The 9620-nt window shown below is 50.5% G+C and overlaps 1 non-coding gene across 1 annotated transcript; it reads left to right on the forward strand.

Moving 5' to 3' along the window:
- The first annotated feature begins 9005 nt into the window (after positions 1-9005).
- LOC124989849 (U6atac minor spliceosomal RNA) lies at positions 9006-9134 on the forward strand. The gene has a single exon (XR_007109662.1). It is a non-coding gene; the product is annotated as a U6atac minor spliceosomal RNA (small nuclear RNA).
- The last annotated feature ends 486 nt before the right edge of the window (positions 9135-9620 follow it).

The raw sequence follows: 9620 nt of genomic DNA on the forward strand, positions 1-9620 counted from the left end.
GAAGATAATGATCCTAACCTCATAAGACTTATGAGATTGGATGAGCAACAACAGGCATTTAGAACAGGATCTAAACACTAAAAAATGCCAGCTGTTGTTACCAGTGGCCCTTGAAGCCATCACCCCACCCCCTCTCCTAGGCAAGCACTCTACCCCTGAGCCACATTCCCAGCCCCTCTCCTGCCTCATCCCAACCTGTTAGCAGCCTGACCTTGCACAACCTCTCTCCACTGCACTGACCTCTGAGAGCAAAGACTTGTCTTTTCCTTCTCTCGGTCTTCTCAGTACCTTGTGCACTGCTTTGAGGTTATTGCTGAATGATTCAAATAAAATGTTCTCCATCAGAAAAAGATAAAGATCCATTGGCAGAAATAGCTGTACCCCAAGTCATAGACCCAGGCTGCAGCTGGCATGGCAGCCAAGCCTTTCCTCTCAGCCCTCTGGAAGTCCTCAGCTTGATTTATTTTTGGATTGTGTCTCTAGAATATGTCAAAATAGCTTTTCCTGCACAAGGCAAATGATTCCTACCCCCAGATCCTGGAGCCAATCTGAGGCATCGCTGTGGCCCCTTTTGGCACCACATTCTTGCAGCGTGTGGAGGAGGAAGCATTGAAAAGCACATTTGTTAGAGCTGGGAGCGTGCTGCCATCAAGCACTTTTTGGCCTCAAAGCCTGGTTGCCTGTAGAACGGGTTATTACTTCAGGTCAGGTAAATGCTGGGGCAGAGGATGTTCCAGTGATAACTCCAGACAGAAGCAGAAGTGCAGGGAAGAAAACATGGTAGCGTCTCCGAGGGTGACTCAGTCTGATTGAGAAGTCGGATCCCATTTGTACTTCCAAACTGATAGTTTAAGTAACCGAAATCACAGATGGCCAGTTGTAGCAAGATTTGTGGCACAAGGCTTATGAGGTCTTTGTGCAACCTCAGGAAATCATGTCACCTCTGGAATCTGGTGTCCTCCTTCATCCAGCCAAGATTTGAACTAGGCCTCTTTAGCCCCAGGTCTGCATCCAGGTCAATCAGGAGGTTCCTTTACCGGCTGTCTCCACTTAGCATGCTATTTGGGAAATGGGCCACTAGAGGCCACTAAGAATACAGTTTAGCCTCACAGCTTCTTCAAAAGGCAGAAGCCTGCCAACGCCTTTCATTATTTTACTAAGCCATGCCTGCCACTCCTTGTATGTGGAAAACCAGCAACTGCTCAGATTGTGGGAGACTAGAACGGAGATGTCAGCCTGGCGCAGGAGCTTACGGAAGCACTGTCGGCACAGGTTGACCAGCCTTCTGTCCTGTCTATTGCACCTGGTGGAGGAGAAGCCGTCCTTCCATGTGTGGTAGGGTTGGAGGAGCCCTGAGACCAGGGCCTGGGCCTGCAGCCTGCCTTTTAAAGAGCTGGAACCCTAGAGGAAAAGAAAGTATTTCATGGTCTGCAGATAACTCATAGTTTTCTCTTATTCCCCCAAACCAACCACGGAGGTTGGCATTATGCTTATTTCTAGATAAGCAAACTGAGGACCCAGGGTACAAAGCCTTGCACAGAATGAATGAATGGATGGAACAGTGGGCCCAGGGGCTGCATGGCTCATAAAAGGCAGAACTAGGACTTGAACTTGGGGACTTCTGATTACAAGTTCAGCTCTTTTTGTTATCTCTACCTTTGGCATATAGAGGAAGATGAGGTAATGAAAGAGAATCTGCCTCCCAGGCTGAGCTGTCCAACCTGACTGCTCTCCTGTGGCATTCTCAGGACCCAGGGAAGGGAGGGGACCACAGGACCCTAAACAGTATGTTGATTGGGTCATACCTCAGCACTCAGCTCATCTCACAGAAATCGCTTTCCTCTCTGTGAGAATCTGGCCACAACTCCATGAAGAGCTGCCACCTCATGAACCTTGTACGGCAGGAGTTGCAGGGGAGGAGAGAAGACTAATATTTCTACTTCCTTGTTATCCTGATGAGGAAAAGGACCATTTCATGTTCACTGTACAGGAAAAGCCCCCAAGGGAAAGGAAATCCAAAGTTTACAATTGTCTTTTTGGCAATATTTTTGAGAGAAGATGTTCCCTTTGTCCTTTCCTTGTTTGTTTTTCTTCCTTTTTGTGATACTGGGGATTGAACCCAGGGTACTTTACCACTGAGCCACATCCCCAACCCTTTTTAAATTTTTTTTTATTTTAAGACACGGTCTCGTTGAGTTGCTTGGGGCCTCGCTAAGTTGCTGAGGCTGGCTGTGAACTCGCAATCCTCCTGCCTCAGCCTCCTGAGAGTTGCTGGGATTACTGGTGTGCACCACGTGAAGGCTGCGATTCCTCTTAAAAAGCATGTGTGATGCTGTGTATGATCCACCCAGAGTAGGGGAGGGATTTGGGTCTGAGGACTCAGGTGGTGCCAGCACCTTACCTGCACTATTCCATTTAACCACCTCCGAGAGCCATGAAGAAGGCAGTACATTTCCCATTTCAGAGGAAGGCTCTTCATCCCTTATCTGGGCCTTGGCAGACTGAGCTTCAGTCATGAGGTCTGCTTTGTCCCTCTGCCACTCTAAACTCCCACTGGAATGGTTTCCTTGTTCTTTGTACCCCTCTCCCTGTAGCTCAAAGAATACAGAAGCTTTTTCAGTCAGATCTGGTCACCTGACTTTCCCCAGCCTTCATTATTCCATCTGTAGAATGGGAGGTCCAGACTCATGCTAACCCCCTCTGGTCAAAACTTCTATGATTTTATGATGTTTTTTGTCTTCCAGGGAGCTTTGAACACTTCCTTATCTACATGGAATCTCATACCAACTCTTGAAAGGTTGGTACAATGAGTGTATGGTCCCCATTGTGTGTGTGTGTGTGTGTGTGTGTGTGTGTGTGCGCGCGCGCGTGCACGTGTGGTGCTGTGGTTGAACCCAGGACCTGCGTGTGCTAAGCAATTATTCTACCACTGAACTACATGCCTGGCCCTGGTACCCCCTTTTTAAGCTGGGGAACCTCGGAACAAATACAAATGAGACAGTGTGGAGAGAACCCCACACTCTGCCCCCAGGCAGGCCAGCATCTCTGAGGGACTGTCAACAGTCACTCCCGAAGCCTGACACCTGAGCTTCTACCAGGCTCTGATAGAATTATCAGAGAACTGGGGAACAAATACCTCCCGTAATCGGGGCAACTGTTCTTAGCAGAGGTGGAGGAAGCAGGCCGTGAAGTGTGTCTGATGAGCTCCTCTCTGGTGCAAGGCCAGAGCTAATAAACCCAGGGAAATCACGCAGGCGGCTGGAGATGCGAGCAGGCACGCCCCAGGGCAGGGCCATGGGGACCTCAGCTTCCACACAAAGCCAGCCTCATGGCATTTCATGCACGTTTCAGTTACCTTTGGCAGCCAGGCAAGCAAATACAGGCAGCTTGGCATGAAAATGAATTTAGAGCTTAAAAAATGAGCCTTTCATCCTTGGTGGCCACAGGAGATGTTGAGGAGCAGTGGTGACAGAGAATCAAGTCTGGGGTGAAATGACAGGCCCCCACCTCTCCCTGCACCACACACACCCGTCACCTGAGGGAGGGAGTGCAGAGTCTGTGGCCAAGGTAGACCCTCAGGCAGGCAGCTGGGTCAGGGCAGAGATGGATGAGTTCCAGGAACATGATTGGTTGAGAGGCCCGCGCCTCGCCTGGGCCTGAGCATGCCAATCAGGAAGGCATTTTGAGGCTGGCAGTTAAGGAGGGGCCTCATTTGCTTTTAAGCTTCTGAAGAAATGTGAAGACTCATGTTCCATTTCCTTAGATGCTTGAATAAGGGCAATGAACTTACATGGACTGGAGAGAGAGTGCAGGAGGCCTCAGAGCCCACTGGCTGAGTGGGGGGTGATATTCAATCAAATTAGGGGCTGGGGATGTGACTCCATGGTTAAGCACCTGCCTAGCATGCACAAGGCCCTAAGGTCAATCTCCAGCACCACGAGAAAGAGAAAGGAAATTAAATCCAGCAACAAGAGGGAGGCTGAGGCTAGGAAAGGCCAGGGCTGGAGGACCAAGGTAAAAAGACTCAGTCCCTGCCTGCTAAGGGGGAAAGGACGGAAACAAATATGGAGGAGAAGACTTGTGGATGTCATAGGAGAAACTCATTCACATGGGAGGAATCTAGGCTAGCTTCTTGGAAGAAATGGCACCTAAAAGATGGGTAGGATTTGGATCAGGCAGAGAGGCGAGGCCAGGGCAACCGAGCTGGTTGATACAAAGCCTGATGACGGCAGGGGTGAAGAAACGGAAGGAGGTCACTTTGGCCTTGATTGCCAGAGGCCCAGAGATGGCACATTCATGTCAATCGGTCAAAGTCAAAGTGACCATCTCTCCTTGAAGGACTCGAAGTGAAGGAGGCTTTGGACTCCGACTCTAATCCCAGAAATTATAAGCTTTTGCTGCCAGTCGCTCCATATGGGCCAAACAGTCCTGGTGAATGTCTTTCCCTCTGTCTTCCGTTTCCAGATCGAGGTGAGCTGGGCTCTCTTTTAAAGTCTTTTGCATCAGTGAGATCTATAATTCATGACTAACAATACCAAGCTAAAAACTGGATTAAACTCTGAGGCAGGAGTCTTAGGGCGGGTGGCAGGCTGTGGTGTCTAGAGTCAGACAGAGTGAAAGTGGGAGGGTCAAGGCCCAGAGCACAGGCCCCATGGCACTGAATATGCCCTACAGACTTGTGAGGGGCCTGGGCCACGTTGGCAGAGACCGGGACTCCTGGTGAGGGTTCTGAGTGGGGCCGCGGAGCGGAGGTGGTACCCTGAGGACCGTGGAAGGCGCTCGCATGATGTCTGCAGACAGGCCTTTGGACCCACATAGTCAGTTTGCACCCTGTCTCTGCCACTGAACTGTGAGAGTCTGGGCAAGTTAGTCGTCTCCAGGGCAAGTAAAGTTACTGAACCACCTTGGACCTTAGTCTCCTCGTATGAAAAAATGCAGCAAATACCACCCATTCTTCTACAGCTTTCCAGAACATCAACTCAAAATGGGGTCCCTAATTCCTAACGGGACTGAGCTCCTACAGCGGCTGCGTCTTTCTCATCCCTCTACCCTAGTAGTGAGCTGGCACAGCTGAGGCACAGAGGAGTAAGGTTTGTTAAATGGACAACAGCATCGCAGGGTTCTTGTGGGGATTAAGTGTCTGATGGCTGTTAAGTTCTTGCTGTGGTGCTTATTACGTGGCAGGTCCTCCGTAAATAAGATAAATAGGTAAGAATCTCTTCCTTCCTCTGAGGTACTGGCTGGGAGGCCCAGAGAATTTCAACCTGATAGTTGTCAAACAAGGATTCAATGGCTTAATTCATAATCAATGCCAAACAAATGCTCTCTGGATGAAGGATCAATGAGATACGTGTGGTGGCAGAGACCCAGGCCCTGTGTGGGACTGGAGGGTAGAGGCTGAGGGGCCTCATGAAGGACTGACTACGTTCCCAAGGGCAAGGGTGGACTTTTCATTTAGTCACTTGCCAAATCAGGTACCTGCTATTTGTTATCTGTGTGCTGTCCCAGGAGCTGTGGATCCAATAGGTACTAAGATGAAGTCCTTGTCTGCATCCGGGAAACAGGAAGGCTGCTGTGAAGAAAACCCACGGAAGGCCAAGGAGTAGGAGTGACTAGATGAGATGTTAGGTAGTGTGCCAGGGAAGCTTCTGTGAAGAGGGGGCCTTTGGGGAGAGCCCTGAGGGACCCCAGGGAGGCTTCCAGCCTAAGGGAACAGCAGGTACACAGGCCCTGAGACAGGGGCCTGCAGGGACCGTGAAGAGGCCACTGTGGGTGCAATGGAGTCACTGAGGGGAAAAGGGCGATGGGAGGGGAGGGAAAGGCCTGTAGCTCAGTCCTTTTACCACAGAGCCAGATGAGAGCCAGGGGAGGGTCTTGGGCAGAGGAGTGACACACCCTGCCTTTGGCTTTCAGGGGACTCCCTTCTCGTTGTGAAGGGCCCACTCTGGAGACTGCAGGGGCAGGTAGGCCTCGCTCATCTGGAAAAGTGCCAGTGCCTGGAAGGAAGAGAAACAGGTGCAGTTAGAGTGGGGGCCAGTGTCCCTGGGCTGCTGGTGGACACTGGGGCAGGGCAGGGCAGGGTGGGGTGGGTCCTAGGGGAGGAAAGTCCCCTGGGCCGGCAGCAGGAGAGCCCTGGCTTCCCTTTGCCCAGATGAATTCGGACTGAGCTAGCTGGACTGACCTGGGGAGGGGCGTGGGTTCTGGTGGGGACGCTGGTCACCCAGGGAGGCTGCCACCCTTCCAGGAGGAGTGAGGGGTGGGAGGCATGGAGAATCCCATGGCTCCTCCTTGCCTCTACCCCAATAGCACATGGCTTCTCCCCACCCCTTCGGAAGCAGGTCTTCATTGTTCTGGTGTACCTGACCTTGCCGTTACTAGCAGAGTTCGTAATTGAAGAACCAGGTGACCTTGATTCCATCACTCCCCTTCGCTCAGCTTTTCAGCAAAAGAAGGGGTTTAACCTAGATGGTCCCACCAAGCCCCTTCTAGTGTTTCTGTTAATGGATGGAATCAGACACTGCATCTCCCCTTCCTCCTTAGTGCCATGGTGGTGTCAAGTTCCTGTCATGTCCTCTATCTTTACTTCTCTCCCAGGGTATATAGCGGTTCGGGGTGTTTACTGCACAAGAACACCCAGTGTAGGGGTTGGGGGGGCCTCAAATCTGACCCACACTCTGCCCAGTAAGTCATGCACCCTACCTGGCTCAAGGCTGTATTTATCCAGAGCAAAGGATGCCTTTTTCTAGTGTGTTCTAAGGTGCAGTATAGGTGGCCCCCACTTCCTGTCCCTTGTCTGCTCCCACTTCCACTCCTCCCCATCCCTTTTCTTCCATCGCCTCCTCCAGCGGGGCAGATCAGGGGGCAGCGTTTACACCAAGTGCCTGGTGGGGAGGAGGACAGCAGCTGCCTCTTCTGTCAGGAGCTCTGCCCCCAAGGCCCGCCGTGCTTTTCCTCTCCTTATCGATGCTGTGAGTTGCCTCTCAAAATTGCTCTGCCATCATTAACACCAAGGATTAGGTCAGATGAGAGCGTGTTTGCAGTCTTGGATGGCAAAGGCAAACCGCTGATGCTGATGATTCCAGATCTGGGCATGGCCCATTCCGTGCTTGCAGTTCTTAATCAGAGGGAGGAGCGGTGGTTATGTGGTGGGTGGACCAGGGGCCAAGTTGGTTCTACTCTGGCTGCCAGGCCCAGACAGCATGTCTGCAGCACCTGCTGGCCTGTCTGCTGGCTAGCTCGGACATCACAGGTGACCACAGATACTTGGCACTCTTGTATCTCAGAGGAGAAATAACCCGTCCAGTGGCAACACCCACTAGCAATCCACTTGAGCGAGTTCTGGGAGCACTGCTCCCTGGGCTGGTGAGCAAGTTTTACTTCTGGGGCTACTCATTGGCCATGCACCCAGGGGTGCCTTTCAGACTCTTCTTTAGGGGTTCCTTTGGGAGAGGCTGGAGAAGGCTATGACCTTGAGGTACGGCCACTGGCCTCCATTCTGCCTCCACCAACCCTCCCCTTCTACTCCAGCTACACCGAGATCCCCAAGCACAGCTCTCTGGCCCTTCATCATCCGGGTCCCCTGGCAGGAATGCCTGCTCAGCCGTTTCCTGAGGGCAGAAGTTCGTGGTCAGGGCCTGGCCCATCCCCTCAGCTTTCACCTTTACCACCACACTGTGCTCCAGCCCCACATCAGACTGCCAGCACCTTTGTTCTTTGCCTGAGGTTTTCCCTGGCTTCTGGAACCTGAGTTGCCATTCTGTGCTGGTCAGGCCAGGAGGGCCAGGAAATCGATGCCCTCCAGAAGCAGCCCTCAGCCTCTGAGGCAATGGCTGGCTCGCCCACCCCTCAGGTGGGTAGTCTGTCCTATAGTTGCCTCAGTGGGAATGAGCACTGGTTGTCTGTGGCTATAACTGATTCAAGGCACCGTCTGCTGGCTGCTGCATGGTCACGCTCCCCATTTCGCCTCTTCCCAAATAAACTACTCACTGCAGTCTTTGTCTCAGGGGCTGCTTCTGGGGCAAACAGAGGTGTCCATCCCAACACCAGTTTCCCTCGCCCTGCCCTGGTTCCTGCTCCTGCAGGGCTGTTGGTCACTCTCCTCTGTTCTCAGGACCCTGTATGCCAACCTCAGCAGCACTCCCCAGGCCACACTGTGGCTTATCTGTCTGCATGTCCTAGGACACCACAAACCTGGGACTTTTAGGGATAGACACTATGTTCTTACTGCTTTTTTATTCCCTGGACCTAGAACAACACCTCTAGAGCCCAATGCAGATTTTTGTTTTGCAAAGAGCCAGCAAAACTAAGAGGGAATGAAGTGACAGACACATTCCTGCTCTTTCTAGAAATAGACCCTAGGGGTGCTACTCCAAATGCTGTCACTTTACAAGGTTACTTGGCAGAACTTTAGTCTCATCCCTCACCTACTCAACAACTTGCAATGGCTCCCTATTATCCACCCCACCCCCAGGACCTCATTTCATGGGTGACTTTTAAGACCTTTCATTATCTGGTCCATCCTAAAAGCCTCTGATCCAGTGTCAGACTTTGGTCTCAGCTGCCTGGGTGCAGCCAGTTCACAGCTGAGTGATACGGGCAAGTGACTCAGCCTCTCTGAACACTAGTTTCCTTATTTATAAAGTGTGGATAATGATAGTAATTTTGAGAATTTAAAATCACACATGGTCCTCGTGAATAATCTACAAACCACTGAACTGTATACTTTAAGATGTTGATTTTATGGAACATGAATAATATCTAAAAAAAATTAAGCATGGTGTCTGATTCAGTTATTTAAAAATTAAATGGTGGTAATCATCATTAATATTTCCCAAGTAACCTTGTACCAGGCCAGGCCCACAGCAGGTGCTAAGTAAATACTCCAGGAATAAATGGAGAGCAAACCCCACAAGTATATTCTGCGCATTTATCTATACCAGGCTTAAGAGGAGCGGGAACATAGAGATTCAGATCTGGCTTTTTTTCATCCCTGAAGTTCATCCCTGGTGTTCTATGAAAGGAAAGGAGGGTAACACTGCCCTGGACAGGGATGGAGTGGCCCTGGGGCTCACACCAAGGATGAGAGAAGGCACAGCTACCTAATGGCTACCTACTTCCAGGCACCTGGTGTTTCTTCTTCATCCAATCATTTGCAGAGTTGTGCGACTGTGTGTGTGTGCGCGTGTGCACGTGCTTGGGCTGGGGATTGAATCCAGGGACACTTTACCACTGAGTTTAGCCTCCAGATCTTTTTATTTTTTATTTTGAGACAGGGTCTCACTAAGTTGCTTAGGGCCTGCCTAAATTTCTAAGGCTGGCTGCTAATTTGGGACCCTCCTGCCTCAACCTCCTGAGTCACTGGGATTACAGGTGAGTGCCACTGCACTCAGTGCAGAATTGTGTTTTTAAACACATTCATAAAAAGTTTTGGCAAATCACTTAAAAATATTTTTGTTTTTGTGTAGGTCTATTAAATGATGTCAAATAAAAAAATTAATTATTCTAAGAAAATATAGAACACACTGGAATAAAAACTTCACATTATGCTACACTGTTAATTCTGGTCTATTATTATGTAGAATAATAATTTTTAGAACTACATGGAAAACTTGTATACCTAG

This window comes from Sciurus carolinensis, chromosome 7, assembly GCF_902686445.1.
Source record: "Sciurus carolinensis chromosome 7, mSciCar1.2, whole genome shotgun sequence".
In the NCBI taxonomy this organism is placed as follows: Eukaryota; Metazoa; Chordata; class Mammalia; order Rodentia; family Sciuridae; genus Sciurus; species Sciurus carolinensis.